This window comes from Schistocerca piceifrons, chromosome 1 (genome assembly GCF_021461385.2).
Source record: "Schistocerca piceifrons isolate TAMUIC-IGC-003096 chromosome 1, iqSchPice1.1, whole genome shotgun sequence".
NCBI lineage: Eukaryota > Metazoa > Arthropoda > Insecta > Orthoptera > Acrididae > Schistocerca > Schistocerca piceifrons.
Genome location: NC_060138.1, coordinates 297,042,891 through 297,063,346, shown reverse-complemented (window position 1 = coordinate 297,063,346; position 20,456 = coordinate 297,042,891). Strand labels below are relative to the sequence as shown.

At 38.9% G+C, this 20,456-nt stretch overlaps 1 long non-coding RNA gene across 2 annotated transcripts; it reads left to right on the top strand.

Moving 5' to 3' along the window:
- The first annotated feature begins 14 nt into the window (after window positions 1-14).
- LOC124776616 lies at window positions 15-17,264 on the top strand. 2 transcript variants are annotated; one of them, XR_007015637.1, is made up of 4 exons: window positions 15-148; window positions 6,857-6,915; window positions 16,165-16,254; window positions 16,944-17,264. It is a non-coding gene; the product is annotated as an uncharacterized LOC124776616 (long non-coding RNA). The 2 variants fall into 2 exon arrangements; XR_007015639.1 differs by lacking the exon at window positions 6,857-6,915 and having other exon boundaries at window positions 31-148.
- The last annotated feature ends 3,192 nt before the right edge of the window (window positions 17,265-20,456 follow it).

The following is a 20,456-nucleotide window of genomic DNA, read 5'->3' as shown; positions in this document are numbered from 1 at the left end:
GATAGACAAAACATCAGGAAATGAAGCGTTGAGTTAGAATCTCTGACGATCATTTTGGATCAAGGTGAAGCGAAAAGTATATTCTCAAAGAAACAGTGTCATTTCTGGGATATTTACGCCTCGAATTGAAAGACGTCCTAAGTGTAAGGTATGTAATGTCAGTAATATGCTTCAAATATACTGCGCGAATTGAGTAAAACAATAAAGCTGTAATAGTTGAAATATTCTAGGTAGATTTCGGTAGCCATTATGGATATCAAATACTATTGTGACTGAGGGGGGAGTCCTTAGTGGTGCAAGAATCAGATCACATTAAAAGTCAAGTCTATTGGGCCTTCTGTTGCTACCTGCGTAAAGTTTTTTTTTTAGGAAGGATTTTGCGAAATACTTAAGAACAATTTTGAATTGCGCATGTAGTATGCCCCCACCCCCCTTTCTATGTCTTCGTTGCGGTTACAGACCATTCTGTAGCGTAGCCGGAGGACTGGGTAATGTTGAAAGTTCAGAATTTGGTTAAGAGTTGGTGAAGCCAGTAATTTGAAAGCTAATTAAAAGTAGTGGTAACAAATTAATCAGTAGTGCAGCATAATATTTATGTCGGCGCCATATCAATGGAGTTCCAATAGAACTTCCAGTAGGCAGCTTTTACAGATTTTCTTTTCCGTATAAAAACCTTTCTGAACGTTCCACTCGCCTATTGGAGTGCGGTAACCCATGTTAACAAACTGAAGCAAAACGATTAGATACGCTCAAAATTTCGCATTTAAAAAAATGTCGTTACTGTATTTGAAGGAGTAAAAGATTTGTATGAATCATAACTTCAGGTTTTGCATTTTTTCCTTTACGCATAGCAGAGGTATAAGTTTAGTGTGTCCATGTCTATGTAACTGTTCTAACCAGTGAATCCGATTTGGGGAGCCCAAACATGTTTTCTCTTCATTTAGCCCTAGTTGTAATGCATCACTAAAATTTTCATTAAACATCGTTTCATGTGTGATCTCCTATACATCCTTCCACTTGTGTTGGAAATGTTGGCTAAAGCTACATACTGGACCCTCACCCCCTTAACTTTGAAATCTTGGTTGCAGACTGATCTGTTGTGCAGCCCCAGATGTAGGTTATGTTGGAACAATTTGGTTGTGAGTTGGCAAAGCCAGCGAATGAGAAAGCAGCAAAACTGGTTGTGGTAACAAACTGATGGGTAGCAAAGCCTAATATTTACATCCAACAATGGAAAATCCAGGAAGGAATGTCTCATTATTATGAGAAGGAAAGTTCCTACTCACAATATAGTGGAGATGCTAAGTTGCATATAGGCACAACAAAGAGACTCGCGCAATTAAATCTTTTGGCCATTGGTCTTTGTCAGCAACACACACACACACACACACACACACACACACACGACTGCAGTCTCAGGCAACTGAAACCACAATGCGAGCAGCAGCACTATTGCATGATGGGAGTGGCGATTGTGACGGGGTGGGGAGGAGGGGGAGGGATAGTATGGTGGGGGTGCCGGATAGTGAAATACTGCAGGTTAGATGGAGGGCAGGGGAGAGGTGGGAGGGGGAAGTAGTGGAAAAGGAGAGAAATAAAACAACTGGTTGTGACGGTGGAATGATGGCTGTGTAGTGTGGGAATGGGAATAACGAAGGGCTGGATGGGTGAGAACTAACAAAGGTTGAGGCAAAGGGTGTTACGGGAACGTAGGATGTATTGCAGGGAAAGTTCCCACCTGCGCAATTCAGAAAAACTGGTGTTGGGAAGGATCCGTATGGCACAGGCTGTGGAGCAGTCCTTGAAATGAAGGATGTCATGTTTGTCAGTGTGTTCAGCAACAGGGTGGTCTCCTTGTTTCTTGGCCCCAGTTTGTCGGTGGCCATTCATGTGGACAGACTGTTTGCTGATTATCATACCTGCATAGAATGCAGCACGGTGGTTGCAGCTTAGCTTGTAAATAACATGACTGTTTTCACAGGTAGCCCTGCCTTTGATGGGATAAGTGATGTTAGTGACTGGACTGGAGTAGATGGTGTTGGGAGGATGTATGGGGCAGGTCCTGCATCTAGGTCTCACACAGGAGTATGAGCCATGAGGGATTGTGTAGGGATGGACGAGTATATTGTGTAGGTTCGGTGGATGCCGGAATACCACTGTGGGAGGTGTGGGAAGGATAATGGACAGGACAGTTCTCATTTCAGGGCTCGACGAGAAGTAATCGAAACCCTGGCAGAGAATGTAATTCAGTTGCTCCAGTCCTGGGTGGTACTGAATTGAAATGCTCCTCTGTGGCTGGACGGTGGGACTTTGGGGGGTGGTGGGAGATTCGAAAGATAAGGCATGGGAGATTTGTAAATGACCAGTGGGAAAAGCAGACACCAGACTCGTATTCATTGAAAGAATCTCATCCATGATAGAAGTGGCTTTCAAGGTGCTTCTTCGCCCAATTTGTGAGTATTGTTCATCTAACTGCGATCCCTATCAGATAGGACGGATAGAGGAAATAGAGAAGATCCAATAAAGATCGGCACGTTTCATCATAGGATCATTTAGCTGGCAAGATAACCTTATGAAGATGCTAAACAAACTCCTCTTGCAGACGTTACAAGAGAGGCAGTGTGTATCATGGAGAGATTTACTCTCGAAATTTCGGAACAGCACTTTTCAGGAGGAGTCGGACAACATATTACTTCCGCCCTCCCCCCTCCCCACATACATCTCGCATATTGACCACGAGGAGAAAATTCGAGAAATTAGAGCCAGTACATAGGCTTACAAACAATCATTCTTCCCACGCACTATTTGCGAGTGGAACAGGGTTGGAGAGATCTGATAGTCTTGCTGAAAATACCCTCTGCCACACACTAGTAGGTGGCTTGTAGAGTATGATGTAGATGTACAAGGTGGGAAGGATAATTAGGGTCTGTGAAGGTTTCAGTGAGTCCCTCAGTATATTTCGAGAGGGACTGCTTGTCACTGCAGATCTGACGACCACGGATTGCTAGGCTCTACGGAAGGTACTTCTTAGTATGGAATGGGTGGCAGCTGTCGAAGTGGCGTATTGCTGGTGGTTAATAGGTTTGATATGGACAGAGGTACTGATGTAGTTTAGTATCTTTGAGGTGGAGGTCTACATCCAGGAAGGTTGCTTGTTGGCTTGAGTAGGGTCAGGTGAAGCAAATGGGGGAGAAGTTGTTGAGGTTCTGGAGGAAAGTGGATATGGTGTCCTCACCTTCGATCCAGATTGAATCTGAACCAGGTGAGGTGTTAAGGATTCTGGGTTTTTAGGAAGGATTCCTCTAGATGGCCCTTGAATACGTTGGCTTAGGGTGGTGCCATGTTTGTGCCCATAGCCATAACCCAGATTTGTTTGTACGTAATGCCTTCAACTCAGAAGTAATTTCTATGGGCGGGTAGGTTCCAGGTCATAGGTTGAAAGTAAGAGTGAATGAGAGCAGATATTCTCTCTGCGGGGGCAAAGTAACTGGCCACAATGGGGCGTCTTGGGTAGTTAGGTTTATGAACTTTAGGAAGGATGTATTAGGTAGGAGTGAGTAGAGAGATGAACTCTGGGGAGAGGTTCTAAGATTTTCCAAAGGATTTGAGTAGTGACTGCTGGGTTATTGGAATGGAGTCACTGTGGCAAGGTCTGTAGGTGGAAGTAGCAGATAGTTTGCAGAGTCCTTCCACTAGGTAAACCCTGCGGCTTAAAACCAACAGTGGTGGAGCCTTTGTCTGCAGGTAGGATTATAAGGTTGGGTTCAGGTTTTAGCTGGTGGACTGTGGTTCTTTCTGCGGATGTAACATTGATTTGCATGTTTAGGGATCTGGGGAATGATGTTGAGGCAAGGTTCGAATTTAATAAATTGTGGAAGGTTAACGGGGCGGTTTGGTGGCAATGGGTATGGATGGGGGAGTGAAATGCGTTAGGCAAGGTTCAATATTGGTCTTTGGTTGAGGCTGGGTTGTAGTGTTGTTGGTGGTGAAGTGTTTCCACTGTAGGGACTGGGAGAATGAGAGAAGTTCTTTAACAAGGCCTGCATGATTGAATTTGGGAATGGGGCAAAAGGTGAGGCCTTTGAAAAGGACGGAAAGGTTCATGACTGAGTTGCGGGTCTGTTTAGGTTCTGGATTCTGTGTGGTGGATGGAGGGAGTTTGGGAGGGTGGGGTAAGTGTAGTAGGTCTGTGAGACACGATTTTTCAGCTATGAGGGGATGTGGGGGAGGTTTGGAGGTTGTTGTAGAGGCGGTGGACAGTGGTACTCCAAGGTGGGGGTAGGAAGTGAGCAGGATGGAGAGCTTTTTGAGGTGGGGTGGTGCCTGTTGCTCATGTTCCTGCAGAGAAAGAGTTTTGATTTGTGTTATGGGTTCCAGGAATTTGAGATTGTGGATGGAGAGAAGGTACTGCAAGGAGGGCTAAGGATTGGCGGAATCTGAGGTCATTGTGGAAGGAGGGGTGGCAGCAAGAGATGGGTAATTTGATGGTGAGGCCATTAGGGAGGATTCCATGCGCCAAGCAACAATGCGGGAACAGTAAGTGGGGCTGGGATCTGGCTAGGGATAAGGAAACTTTTCCGTTTTGACGCAGATGGAAGGAGCAAGGATCCATGATGGCGGAAAAATGTGAAAGATTATCCTAAAAATTTCGCAAAAATACAGCCAAATACATGCAAAAATTCTCAAAAAGGATGAAATGGATGGGAAAGGTGGAAACAAGATGAAATCTGAGGGAATCGACGATAGCGAAAGGTGAAAACTCACTAATATTGGTGAGAAATCACAAGGATCAAAGTGAAGAAAAACTAATAAAAAATATATATTACTGTGGCTAGCCAGTCTGAGGGTGGATAAGTGTGAAGAAGGGGATGGCAGGTGCGACTGGATGGTGGAATTAGTGGATGTGAACTTGGATAGAACGGAGGAAGTGTGGGGGTGGGGAGGGGTTCGTAGGATGAGATACAATGTCGTGTGGCACTGGAAAGGTGTGGGAGTTAACACGCAAAAAAGGGAAATGAGTCAGGGAGAGTGATCAGTTTGAAAGTATAGGATTAATTATATCGGCGGGAGTAAAATGGGATTTAAGATGCTGCACCAACAATCAGCGTGGTCTTGTAGCCTCTGTTGTGCCTGGCAGTAGTACAGTGTGGCTCCTAAGTAGAGCGTGCAGTGCAGTTTGTAAGGCAACAATAGAAACACAGGAAAGATGAGAAAGAGGGACGGATGTTGAGTATAATAGTAACAAAGGAAAACTGCACTGGGTTAGGATCGAAGAAAAGCCATCGGGCAAAAATCAAACAATGGAAAATCCAGGATGGAATGTGAAGAGGGTCCAATATGTAACTTTCATCGAAACCTCAGCCCACATTCTACTTTCCTGGTGTTCTATTGTCACCCATGCTTAACTCTAGTGAGCAAGCATTGTACTGCTATGGTTTTATAAAACTTCAGCTGCGTCCTTTCTTGGCTTTATTCTGCAACTTCTTTTTACAGCATTAAACCGTGAAACAAATCCAGCTGACGTTAAACCAAGCACAGTACGAACTTTTGCTTATGTAATTGAAGCATGGGTAACAAAACATCAAGAAAGTAGAATGCATCCCAAAAAAAAGTGGTATGATGTAGAAGAGAAGATGTAAAAGAACTGACACAAGCAAAGTTTAAGAAATTTATGATCCAAATGAAGAAATTGAAGTAAATGTAATATATGAAAAGGAAAAAAATCTGAGTAGGCCTACTAAAATATTGTTCATTTTAACATAAATTGAAAAAAAAACTAATTTGTGATTAGTGAAACATCATCTGCTGAATAAGTGTGCTTCATTACTTATATTAAAAATATGATATGGATGTTAACTCTCAGATTTTGCTAAGAAAACATTACGTTCTTGCTACTGAATGGGAACTTCTGATATTTGGTTGGCAAAGTGCAATTTTTTTCCAAATTAGAAAATGTCAGGCGGGTTATTACTTGTTTTAGGATAAAAAATTCTCTTTTTTTTCCTATCAATGGGTACCTCATAGACTTTTTGATTATATTGAATGTGTTGCACTGAAGTTATTTAAGCAGTAAATGAGGAAAACAAATTGGTAGTAAATCACTGCTGTAGAAGTAATGTAGAGCACAATGTAGCATCTGTAAATGCTGCTGAGAAAGAAATGGTTAAGTCACTGGCTGAACACTTACCATGAGTCAGTAAACTGTGTCATTTCACTAATGGGTGCACTGCTCTATATAAAAATAGAAAAAGCTTTAAAAACTGATGTGAACAAAAATGGTTTTTCTATAGGCACTGAAAGCTTCGTTTTTGCTTCTAGCCACTATAAATGTGCTTGATAGATTGGGGGAACTGTAAAATATCAATTTCTGCACTGCTAACAGTGACAAAAGGGTTTTTCCTACTTGGAGAAAATCAACACTCATTTCTCTATGCAAGCATCTTGATGAATTTTACAACCTGCACAACACATGGTACCAGATACTTATCACAATTACAAACCACATTCCTGTGGCTCATTAGAGATTAGAAGAGTAACATGTTCTGAAAAGTCTCACTTGATTTTTCTCATCCAGGGGCCCATCCTCTACCAAACTATATTGTAGCAGCTGTATCTGATGAGAGGTACTTGCCTTCATAAGGAACGTGTGTGATAAAGAGGACGCTGAATAAAGAGGACGCTGAATTGTTTTTCACCCACCTGTACCAGCAATGTCGTTCTTTTGCCCAGAGCAGGAAAGGCTTCACCACTGGAAAACATTTTAGATGCTGCTGATGTGCCTGATTTGAGCGCACTGGGAAGAATGTTTTACTTTAATGAAAACAATTTTAATTTAACACAATCTAATTTTTCACAGTTGACTGCAGAGGTGCTATTAAAGCTTAGAGAACTCCAAGAAGTTCCACTCCTGAATGTGTACGTTTTAAATTTAAACATTTGTCTACTTGGAATAATTAGTTAAAATGCTCATTTGATAGTTCTAAACAAAAGTATTTCAATTAAAACTATAACTTTAGGCTCCATCTTTTATTATTTTAACACATCATCTGACACATGCTAAAGCTTATCAGTCTACGTAATGTATTAAATTACCTTTTTGTACAATGATATGATACAGTTCAGTACATAAATAAAAATCTGATGTCTGTCAGAACTTGTGTTTTTTGCTTGTAATCATGTCATACTTAAGTGTCAGAAAGTTGGTGTGATAACAGCTCTGAATGAAAGTATTTTGCAAGTGTAAGAAATCATTGTTTGGGACATCACAATTTAAATTGATTTTCTGAATTCCCAGAAGTCGAGCAGTGTTGTTAATATTTTTTGCCATAAAGGTACAGCCTTTTTCTGGTATCTTGAGGAATACAATATTGATGTGTTGAAAATAAGCTAAGTTTTTTTATACGCTGTGGTATCAGTTTTGATAATTTCTAGTGTCATCATAGTGAACATTTTTTTATCACACACCACAAATCCCGCCCCCAAATATATGGTGACTGTTTGTCTCAACTGTATATGGTTGTATAGTTTTTCTCATTGTGCGTGTGTTGCCGAGGCCATCTTATTTCCTGCAGGGCTGTAATATTCATCTTGTACTCTATTAATTCATCAAGTATCGTTTTCTGTCCTGTAGCGAATAGTGTTCTTACATTCCATGCTAGTCATAGTCCTTTATTGCTGGAAATTTGATGTTACTAGGGGAAAAAATATGCTCTCTCAAATGGAAGTAAACACAAGCATGGATGGGTGTCCCTTCTGTGATAAGTGTTCAAAGTTCACTTCCTTTGGCAGCAGATTTGTTTTTAGGCAGCTTCACTCAAATGGGTGAAATTTTGCCGCAACCGCTCTTATTGACAACTTTGTGCCACTTGGGCAAACATAGTGAGTCAAATTACATAAAACTTACAAAATGTGTACTATACAAACTCTTAGACTGTCATTTCTTGCCACTAGCCCAGCAACTGCCAACTAGAGGCAGGATGGCGTGAGGAGTGGTTTGTTTGGGTCTGATTTTCAGAGACTTAGACACAGTGGCCAGAGATGGCGGCCATGTGTGCATGAGTTGTGTGAAAGTGATTGTGCGAATGTGTGTGTTCTTGTTTTCTGATGAAAGCTGTTGCTGACAAGTTAGTTGTGAATGTAAGATTGTCTTTCCTATGTGCCTGTCTGGGTTCAGCAATCGCCATTATGGTGACTTTCTACCTATCATCATTATTATTGACTCTCAGCGTATTCTAACAAGTTATCTGTTTCATGGATTGATCACTGTGGTCCCATTTGATCAACATGCTGTCAGTGACGTGTGAATAGCTGGCAACAATAGTAGATTTCTGTGACTGGCCAAAATGCCAGGCCATCTCCGCAGGTATCTCTAATGGATCGGGCCTGCTGATCTCAAGCCCTTTGGTTTCAAACTTGCCCTTCGGATCTAGTCTCACTAATCGGCCAATGGCCGGGCCTGTTGGTGTGTGGCATAATGCAGCACATTCTCATGGTTTATCCATGGATGCAGGACTGTGGTGCTCCTCAGCAGTCCAGAGGCCACGAGCGATGGATTTCAGGTATCATGACTGTCTCACCACAACTACGTTGTACAGTGTGGTGTTTTATAGACATTTTATTTGTTCTAGTACATTTAGACACTTCAAAATTAGTTCATGTATTAGAAAGTATGATGATAAGAAGAAGAAAATTGTCAGTCGCTGACAGTTTATATGCTGTGAACTCATACATTTCTTGAAGGAAACATCACACAGTACCTGTAAAATATTGGGATAACACAGTGGGTAATAACAGACAATAGCAAAAATAGTAGAAATAAACTTTTATTGGCGGTCTCGCAGTGTTGGTTTACACAATTCTTCCCCGCGTTATATACTTCTTTCAAGAGGCCTACTTTTTTCTGATGTTATTTCTGAAATTAGTGAGGGTACTTTAAATCTGTCATTCACCTCCAAAAGGAAACATGTATTTTTGTCACCAAATGTGTTTAGTTTTATTGAAATAAATTAACATTAGCGGTCTTATTGAAACACACACACCAATTGGTTTGCGTCATCCACCTAACAACAGTTCAGTATAAAAGATGGTGATGTTAGTACTTAAGATTTTTGCTCACATTAGAAAACGCCGTCTGCTCGCAAGTTTTTTTAGATATTTCCTTGTTAGCACTATTGTGTCTTGTACCGTAGCTGCGAAGACGGATTGCCAACTTTCCAACTTTACATCTTAACCTCGAGACCTCAAAATTTGTTAGGAAAAATACTAAAACTTTTCTAGAAATTGGGGAAATATCTGGGAATTTCACGTGGGGGGAGGGGGTGGGGGGGAACTCGTGGCAACCCTGTGCTTGGTTTCAGACATGTAGCTGAACCCCCTCATCTCATCACCAGTGAAGACTTCTTTCAGAAAGTCATGCCCTTCTGCAGCATAACACGTTAAGTGATGCAAGCTTGTCATCATTCACTGTCCCTTGTGGTTGCCTGAGGTTCTTAAGCACTCAGCAAGCACTATTCTTATGAAATTTCAGTGTGTCATGAACAGTACTGTACACTGCACTATAGGAAATGTTGAACTGCTGAAATAATGTTCACAGCTCCACATGTCAGCCATTCAGATTGCTGCCTCAGTGGCTCCGACATTCTGCAGGGTTGCAGCTGTTACTTGCTGCCAGGAGTGTGACGAAATTCTGAGGTTCACATGGACCTCATGGAAGAATGCATACAACATGCAGATGTTGCTACGGTCTTTATACTTGTCCCCATACATGCCATGCAAGGTCCCATGAATTTCACTTGGTTAATTCCCTTTGCCCCACAGATATCAAACTACACTTTGCTGCCCTTCAAAAGTTGACAACAGTAACATGTGCACCATGATTGTTTTGCAGTTCAGGATTCTCTTGCTAAAGGTGCACATGAAAACAAAATACCCTCTGTAGCGCAAACTTCGAGCTGTATTGGGTGCAGTGCCTGGGGAGACAAAAAATTAAATTGTGTGTTACTTTCTGATCCTCGTTTTTATAGATATTTAAAAAAATGTTCAAAATAACAATGTGTATGAAATCTTATGGGACTTAACTGCTAAGGTCATCAGTCCCTAAGCTTACACACTACGTAACCTAAATTATCCTAAGGACAAACACAAACACCCATGCCCAAGGGAGGACTCGAACCTCCACCGGGACCAGCCACACAGTCCATGACTACAGTGCCTGAGACCGCTCGGCTAATCCAGCGCGGCTCAAAATAACAGCACAAGAGATTGAGGTTAATTATTGTTGTATCTTTTTCTTCCTAAAAACAAGTCAGTAAATTTCCTAACAGCCAAAAGATTCCAGTGGTTTTTTCTCTCTCTATAGTTACACATTTAAAGAATTTGTACTAAAATGGTAGCCATGTATGGAAGTGAAACATGGACGATAAATTGTATGGACAAGAGGAGAATAGAAGCTTTTGAAATGTGGTGCTACAGAAGAATGACGACGATCAGGTGGGTAGATCACATAACTAATGAGGAGGTACTGAATAGGATTGGGGAGGAGTTTGTGGCACAACTTGACTAGAAGGGATCGGTTGGTAGGACATGTTCTGAGGCATCAAGGGATCACCAATTTAGTATTGGAGGGCAGAGTGGAGGGTAAAAATCGTAGAGGGAGACCAAGGGATGTATACACTAAGCAGATTCAGAAGGATGTAGGTTGCAGCACGTACTGGGAGATGAAGCAACTTGCACAGGATAGAGTAGCATGGAGAGCTGCATCAAACCAGTCTCAGGACTGAAGACCACAACAACAACATACTAAAATATTGTTTCTGCAGGAAGATTGATCCAAGAGCAATGGAGTATAACTTTCAACATCTATTTAATCTGGTTCGTAGAGTTGTGAAAAAAAAATTCATTTTTGTTCAGGTCTTGCTTCAGTAATCTAGTGTTCCATGTTTATTGTTTGAAATCTCATATAGAGTGAGCAAAACGAAACTTGCCCTTAAAATATTTACAAGATTGATGTGAGAGTGACCCAGTTCCTAGTGAAAATCGTGTTATTTGCTACCGAGCCTGTTTCGTGCTATTTTACTGTTAAGTTTATATTGCAAACTTTGCTCGAAATTTTGCCAAAACACTTCCAGTCATAAACTCTTATGTAAACAGTTCCCTGCGAGAACCATGAACTGTGTGTTTCACATAACATTAAACAGCAAAAAGGTGCTGTTTTATCATAACCACTGTGTTGTGTTAGGTTCAGCTGGTCGCTAAATACATCTGCTCCTCTCACTCGAACATAGCGAAGCAGTCAAGTATTCAGAACAGAGCACATGGAAGATACATGCACAGATGTGTTAAAACTGATTGGTGCATTGAAATCACAGTTTCCAGGATTTTCTGTGATGGACAATTCTCCTGTTCACAAGAATCTGTTCCACTTCAGTCTTAATGTTTTCTTGCCCAGCTGTATTTTGCCCACCCTGTAGATAAGCTCTACGTGTTCAATTTCTTGACGTGATTTCTAATTGCCTGCCGTTGTGTGTTGTTGGAATACCATGAATTTAATTTTTCATACATTCTTAGGTCTGGTTTTTCCTCTCAAGAAATCTTTCCATTTAAAAGCCCAAAGACGAAAAATCCTGGTGATCATGTTCAGAGAACGTGCTAAAATTTGGCATAACATTTTTTCAAGCAGTTAGTTACCACTTTGTAGTCTAGCATCATTCTGTTAAATTGCAAAGAAGTTGCAAAATAATAATAATAATAATAATAATAATAATAATAATAATAATAATAATAATAATAATAATGATGATGATGATGATGATGATGATGATGATGATGCAACTCTTCTGATTCTTCCATAGTTAGATGACCTGCTCCTTGTGTTTGAAATGTGAAATTTAATGCCACCTTGCAGTTGTGTACTTAGTGTCAAACGATTCATGCTACTTTGTCCAGTAATTATAGTTCTACTTCCGTGTGTAAACTGTGAGATGGAAATGAATCTTACTGCCTCCAGGTAAATTTTTCATTTATTGACAAAAATTATTGTTTGAGCCATTAGTGATTGTCAGTCGACGCATAGCGTGCAACTTTGATCGGTGGAGTTTTATCATGATGTCAAATTTTGGTGAATGCTGTTGTGGAAAATACAAATCTTCCTCAGTTATTGTCGGTTAGTTTTTCAGAGCTGTTTCCAAATGTTCAAAACGCTACATTTTTGTGACTCCATAACAAAGAATTGGTAGGGCATATTCTAACTTACTGCGTAACTATAATTTTTGTAAAATGTTTTATGTGTGAAAGTAAGCTGTTCTCTATTTGCATGATTTCTGAGCAAAGATATGTTGTCAATATATGATGATATTGGTTTCTGTGATTGCATAGTAAAATTCTTAAGCTGTGTCCTTGAACTAAATTAAGACCTTTTTAAAACTTTTTCATGAAATGTTGTAAAAATGTCATTTTATTGGTCAGTAGATACTCTTTTACCCTGCTCACCAATTGAGAGTAGCTCTGTATTTCTGTTCTTAGTACCAGCTGTGACATGATGGTTGTTGATTAAATTTCAAAATTTGTTTTATTGTGTCACTTCGTTCCCAGTGAGAGAATGGCATTCATGGAATAGCATTTTCAAAATGCCAAAGCTCTATTGTTGAAAAGTAAAATCTCAGAAGGTCAGAATACATGGGTGATGCAGTAATGGAGTTGACTAAAGATGGATCCTCTCGTTAACAAAGGTCAAAAACATAAACAATGGGGATAGAAAATACTTCTCACTTCTTGTAGTGTACTAAGTACCTTATACTACCACTTGCTGGTGTCCCATGTAGTTCACTGTTTAGATATGTTTTTCTGTTTAGATATGTTTTTCTTTTTTATGTTCCCGTGGTAATACTAGGATAAGTTGACTGTCTGATAAATTTATTTTTTTGGAATGGACTCTGCTGTGAAGTATATTAGTCTAGTTGCATGTTGTGGCAGATGTCTGATATGATTCCATAGTTGGCTGTTCGCATGCAGTTTGTGTTCTTGGGGATTGTTGTTCCACATTTGTAGCTGAAATGTCACTTATATTTGCAGCTTAAAGTTAATCATATGGGTACATGTGGCCATGTTACAGGGATAATTCGTGACAATCCGTTTGCCAAGGAACTTGGTTTGGCTTTGTTTATGTCACTGCTACATTGACTAATTTTTTGTTGAAACTTGCTTGTATTGGCTCACATAGTACAGTGATAAGTGAATGGACTTACTGGTTTTCCTTTTGCAGGCATTAATGTAGGAATCCAGTAGGGGAAGGTGATGTGGATTGGTGGTAGAAATAGCAAACCTTATTTTGGGTATTGTGAGTAAAGGGGATGTGGCTGCAGATGTTTTCAGGGTGGCAGGAGATTATAGTATGAAGCTTTTAATTGATTTGACTGAGCAGTAAGTTGCTGAGGGTGCACTGTAGTTTCTAATTGATTTGTTTCCTGTTAGGTATTAGGAAGGAGCCTGGGTGTAATATGTAATCATAAATTATCTCGTTAAATTTTATAGTTGACACTGCAGCTTGTACATATATAATTGATAGTATTGGGAATCATTAAAATCTATTGTTGGGGGAGGGGGGGTGGGGGTGGAAGGGGAGTACTATTCTGTTTTGCAAGAAGGAAACTGAATGGTTGGGCTTAGGTTATTGTGCTTATTCTTCCCGTGTAGTTTGAGACTACTTTGGTGTGACAGTACATTACTAAGCAATGTTCTTCATTTGTGAGTAAACATGTAGGTTGTTGTATTATTTTTACTAATGGAATGTATCCCCATTTTGTAGCATTTTGAAACAATATGTTCAATAATAGGGCTACTTGCCAAGCAACACTATGGTTACCTCCACTTGACGAGTACAAAGCACGTAATTAAATTACATAGTGTGACTTCCTGCTGGAACAGTAAGTAATTGGATAACTCAAGTTCTCCATAAATTTGTCATTCAGGTTCCGAAATTGCTATTTATGTAGAAATTTTTTATGCATTTCTAGTATATGGCTGAATTTTAAGTCATCTATTCAATGATCACAGCCTTTGCACTTGAGCTGCCTTCACTGCGTACGTCATCTGAAAAATTGAACCTCTGTACTGTTTGGAAATAGTTTTCAAGCAGTTGACAGACTCTTAAAGTTGTTACTGATTTCAATATTTACATACCTACAAGAAAGTAATTACTAGCACTGGACGAATATCATCTCACCGTACAGAAATGCTGTTTCTAATAACATACAGATATCTTTATAATAACACATTGTGGACAGAGGTTTCTGAATTTGATGTAATGAGAGGTTGTACATGTAAGTTAACATAAATAGTAATTAAATAGGCTATAACACTTACAAGGAGAGGTCATGGTATTGGGATTAGAGATTCACTTCAAACTTTGTACATGTTTAGTAGGCCATTAAAGCAATATAATGTGAAAGTTTCACGTGTCTATTATGTAGCTTATGTACCTGTGTGTCAGTGCCAGATGTTACTGGAGTTCTTGGTGGCCAGGTGATTACTGTTTGCACTCCTTAAGACAAACGTGTATGTAGTGACTGTTCGACTCTTGCTCAAACTTAATTATTAATCTTTTTTTTTCCATCACTGGTCATATTATTTAATTTTCAAAATGTCAGTGAGGTGTGTTTTCCCTTAGAAACTCTTAACATTCCCTGTAAATGCGGAGAAACTGCAGTCATTCAATATAGCAGATCCCATTTCAATTTATGTTTTCCATATCTGTATGACAAATAACGTCCTGCAACGTGTGATGTCGAGAGCACATTCAGCTAGTAAATGTACATTACTCGTGTGGTGTGGCATATTGTATCTTCACTGTATTACTGATTTTGAATGTCATTTGCAGCATTATTCAGAGAGATTTGATTTGGGCTTTCCTAGCCTGCCCCTCGTACTTGGAAATTTAATTAAAAACACTAAATTGTCAAGTAGCATATGAAATTCACTACAACTTCATGAAAATGCATCTGATTTTTTGTTATATTACCTCTCAAATGTCACACAAATTGAATAATGTGACCAGTGGTAAAAAAGTGTAGATTAAAAAATAAGTTTTGATACGATTTGAACTGCCGCCTCATCCACAACTCCTTTGCAAATCCCAAATGCTAACCACTTGACCACAATGACCTCTTACAACCTGCACCTTCACACAGATACATCAGTTACGTAATAGACATGTAAAACTACTCTTGCTATTTTCCTGGAATTGCCCCATTATGTTGTTAAATATCCTAGGAAAAGTGTACAGAGTTTGAAATAAATCAGTGATCCCATTGTTGTGGCCTTCCCTTGTTAGTGGCCTTGACTTGGATATTACACATTTAAAAGTGAAGTATTCTAATGAAAAAAACTGTCCAAACATCTCACAAGCTGATAACTATACTCTTTATTGTGCGACTTGATAGGACGCCATCCAGTGTTTAACAGAATGACAAGCAGTGCTATTATATAACAGTCATATTCTGAATGATTCAGATGGTATTTAATAGTCATCAATTAAATTATATTTCCCTTTACAATAACACTATGGTGGTGGTGGTGGTGGTGGTGGTGGTGATTGGTTTGTGGGGCACTCAACTGCTCAGTCATCAGCGCCCATACAGTCTGTTATTACACAGTCCTTTTTTTTTTCCACAGTCCACTCTAGCCACTGCCACAAATGATGTTGATGAAATAAGGACAACACAAACACCCAGTCCCCAGGCAGAGAAAGTCCCTAACCCGGCCGAAAATCGAATCTTGGACCCTGTGGCCCAGAGGCATCAACGCTAGCCACTAGAACATGAGCTGCAGACCAATAACACTATAAATTTGCTTGATGACTTTACTGTTGCTATTGTGGCAATTTTTTTCCATCCATTCATTCATTCTGTAGCTCCATTAATGCAAAAATTGTGCAACTATTTGAAATGAATTAATATGGGAAGGGATATTTATTCTGTGTCTGTGAGGAAATGAAGGGAGCGATTCCATCTATTTTGATATTTTATCAGTGGCTGCTACTACAAATTCAAGCTTCCATCCAAGTTAATAAATGTGCATTACTTGAAATACGTTGTTGTCTTGTCCCTAACAAATTTGTTGGGTAATTGAAATGTCGGCTACTAAAATCGAATTTCATCCAAATGTTTTCAGGTTGTTGCAAATATTCCTTTACGGTGTTAGTGGCACAGAAAGTTGCTGTTTGGAAATTCATAGTTAACACACAAATTCTTAACTGTGCAGGTAAGTGCAATATAGTTTGTCTATCTTTAGTTTTAGTAGAGATTTCTAACATTACTGTCAAATAGTCAGTGTGCTGGGGTCACTTTGTTTTATTTTCCATGTCCATATTTTGTTTCAGTTACAGTTTGTTTAGACCAAAGGAGTACATGTAAGCTAAGTATATCGTCTATCTGCAGTTCATTAAATTAGTGAAATTAGTGTGTGTGTGTGTGTGTGTGTGTGTGTGTGTGTGTGTGTGTGTGTGTGTGTGTGTAAGGTGTGAAATGTTACAAATCTAGTTATTTCATATTTATTAACAGGTAAAATTTCTGCAAGTATTACAGTTTTGGGATTGGTATGCATAATGTATAAATAAAAATTAATGGGTTTGTTTTTGAAAGGAGAGAAATTGTATTTTCTGTTTGAGTGAACAGGTACTAAATTTAACTGTGTTGTGAAATTCTTTGCTTCACACATATATGTTGACCTCAGCAACTGACTTAGTGTATTGATTATTCCTGTACTAGTTAAATAACTTAGCTGCAGTAGCGCGCACTCCTGTTGCGAGTTGTGGTACAAAATTAATTCCTGGCATGTAATTGTTTATTTATGGTGCCAAGAATTAATTAAAAACACATATATATACAGTTATTTAAATATAATTTAAAACAATAGCATCACAAGACCCAACTCATTTGATATTTCAACAGAACTGGGTTGTAACAGATCAACCGCTACAGACCAATGGGCATCAGTAATATGCAAGCAGGTCAACATACAGCAACCACTGCAGAAATCATCGGCTGCCGCACGTGTGCAGCAGCCATGGCTCAGTTGCCTCGCTCGCCCTTTGCTGCGGAACACCGCACCGTCTCTGCCTCTCACCCGCCCGACGACACCTCATCCGACTCTCACCTCATTGCGGCACCGACAGCTGCAATTCCAGCAGTAGTGCCTCGGCTTCCAAATCATTCCTAGTTCAACGCATCTTTATTATCTATCTGAGTCTCCACTACATCGATAGATGGAAGGTTAGGGTACAATTCTGTATAGTTAAGAAATAATTTTTTGGCTCACTGTGGCCTTATGGAGGGGTCTGGAAGTTTACTTTCCTCCTATAAAAAGAGAAAAGTTTGCAGAAGAATCCACTTGGTGTTTTAAGTACTGTAGAGGCTACCCATGTAACATAAATGTGCAATATAAAGGAATGTTGCTGTGTCTGAGATGTAAAGTGGAAACATTGTGGCTTGAATATAAATACTGAATTTTAGTGTTAACAAACTCTTTTTTTAATTTTAATATATCAGATTATTTATGCCTGATTTATTCCTACTTTATTCCTACTTTATGAAAAACTGAAGGTTACAGTTTATAAATGCAAATTTAATAGCCAACATTCTTTACCCATGGATTCAGGCAGAAAGTTAAATATAGATCGGAATATCTAAAGTAATTTTTCTTGATATTTAATAGAGGCTGTATTCTTTTATTCACGCACTTAGAATTTTTTATTTTTTTTATGTTTATGTGGCAGTGGCATTACTTTTAGTGATGGAATTTCTTCTCCATAAGAAATGGAGAACGTCAATGGTTTAGCAGTCTAATATATTGACCCATCATAAAGAATGTTATAATTAGTACTGTACCTCATTTGTAGAATTGTTTGGAAAAAGTTCAAATGGTCAAAAAATTAAGTTTGGGAAAAGAATTAAACTTCCACATCCATGTCTTTGTTTCATGACTGCACTTACCTTGCTCTTTTGGTCATTGATTTCGAGGTAAGTAGGGTCTTACATCACCTTGGTGTTAGATATTCACCAGTAATGTGTATCAGCAACTAATAGGGTTGGGAAGCTTCTTTGTGACCAACTGTAGCTCTCTGGAACAAACGAACAGGTTTCTAATTAGGTATGATGTGTATTTAATTTTTTCTTCGAGGAAAGTTGAAGTGCTTGGTTTTACTGTGTAGTGACAATGGAATCTTCATGTTGATTGCACTCATATTGCAGCATCGTGATTTGTATTAGCATTTCTGTTACTATGTCATAACATTAAAAAAGGGACGTCACTTACTCTCCGAACAGCATAATCAGTATTTTCTTTTAATTTATCAAAGTCTTCTGGAAACAGACAAACTGGGATGGTATCAACTTCCTCTTCAGCTATATTTTCAAATTTTTTCAACAAATATTTATCGACAGATACTGAACTCTCTTGATTAACTGTAATCAGGATGCTTTGAAAATGAAATGCTTTTTTCTTAAAATACCTGAGAGGTTCTCAACATTTACAGATATTTGTCAGTTGGATATCTTTTGTATTGTATCCTTTCAGTTAAATGTGACCTGTATTTGAAACAGTCACCTGATTAAAGTTTTAAATACTACCTTGACTACGTTGGAACACTTCAGTTCAGTTCATTAGTGATGGAAAATAGAAGTGCGAGAATGGTCTGAGGACTTTTTCTGAGAAAACAGATACTCTGTAGCACTGTTCATAACTGTGAGCTTAGTTATGCTGCTATTTAACATAGAAAATTAATTTGTACTCTTGGAAAAATTAACCTAAAGGCTCTTCATAGGGAGTTCTTGAGAATCTTCTATTGTTTGTAAGCTGCTGTCAGCTTAACTTTATTTATGTGACTTCTCATTAGTGTCCTTCAATGAATTGCCATTGAACAAATTTGCAGTCAAAATTTTTGGTTGCAGTTTTACTGTTTCAGCTATATTGTCTAAATAGATAGTAGTGGTAAGTACATGTAATTATGTGTCTCAGGATAAAATATTTTTGTGTGGTTTTTGGGAATTTTACTTACTAGAGTTTCTGCATGGAATTAAAAAGTGAAAGTTAGAAACATTTAATATACTGCTAGATTTTTTTAAAGTGAAATAATTTGAGGTAATGGACTCTTTATTTGTTAAATTTATTAAACAGGTTTCCCTTGTTAAATACTTTCAAAAGATCCAAAGTCTTTCTTGCCAAAATTATTTAAAATAGCAATGTAAAGTTGAAAGCTCATGCACTTAAGGAGAAGAGTTATGCTTGTTGTAATTCATTTTTTGAGTGTTGCTCATTTTTTCTGTTTTTACGAGTATTGAATATGTAGTGTGTGTGCTTACACCTTAATTTTTAGAGATTTTATAGCAATTGTTTGATATTTCAGGAATTCAGTTGCTGCTTTGCATCAGCAGTAGATCTCAGAGATGTCCAGGTATCGTGAATGGGATCTTTCCTGCAAAGTGTATGTTGGGAATTTAGGCAGCAGTACCTCGAAGTATGAGTTGGAATCGGCATTCAGCAAGTTTGGCCCATTGAGGGATGTCTGGGTTGCGAGGAATCCTCCAGGGTTTGCATTCATTGAATTTCAAGACCCTAGAGATGCTGAAGACGCAGTAAGAGCTCTAGATGGTACACGAATGTGTGGCACCAGGGTTCGTGTGGAGATGTCAACTGGTAGGAGTCGTCGTGGAGGTTGGGGGCGCAGTGGACGACGCTCACCAACACCACGCAGGCGTTCATACAGTCGTTCTCGCTCCAGGTCTCGTAGCGACAGCCCCCGTCGTTCTCGTTCAACTTCAAGAGATAGGCGCTAATGTAGTTGTACTTAATCCTGGTATGCAGGCATTATTTTTATGACCTGATTTGAAAGTTGCTGGATGGATTTGTGTAAGTTATGACAGTAAGAGTACATTTATTTGTCATCTTCTGTGCCTTAAGTATATGCAGTTGATCTGAAGCACTCCAGTAGCTTGAAAATATTTTTTTCGTTTTGTCACCAAGAGCAATAACTTCATTGCCATTTGTAAAATTTTCATAGTTTTATTTATGAAAGACTTGACATTCGACTTTGGTATGTCAGTTTAGCAGGTGGATTCTGTGAAGTTGTATTAATTGTCGTGAGATGTACTGTGCAGCTATGCTTTTCACACTGCAACACAGTTAGTCCAGACCCTTGTCAATTGTCAGTCACCATCCTGTAAGCAGAGACTTGATAAAAGTATGATGATGAATCATATCATTGAAAATAGTCAATTTTTGTAAGTAGATATAAGTTTTAGCTTTTAAGTGATATTAGTATCGTGTGAAACATACCTAGCTTAGATACTAGTGTGTGTAGTTAATGCAATACTGTACTGCAGTGGTACCGTATTAAGTATGTATATAATTCAGAATGTGCATCAAAACAGTGACTAAGAAGTTACATTTTGTTATTTATGAAAATT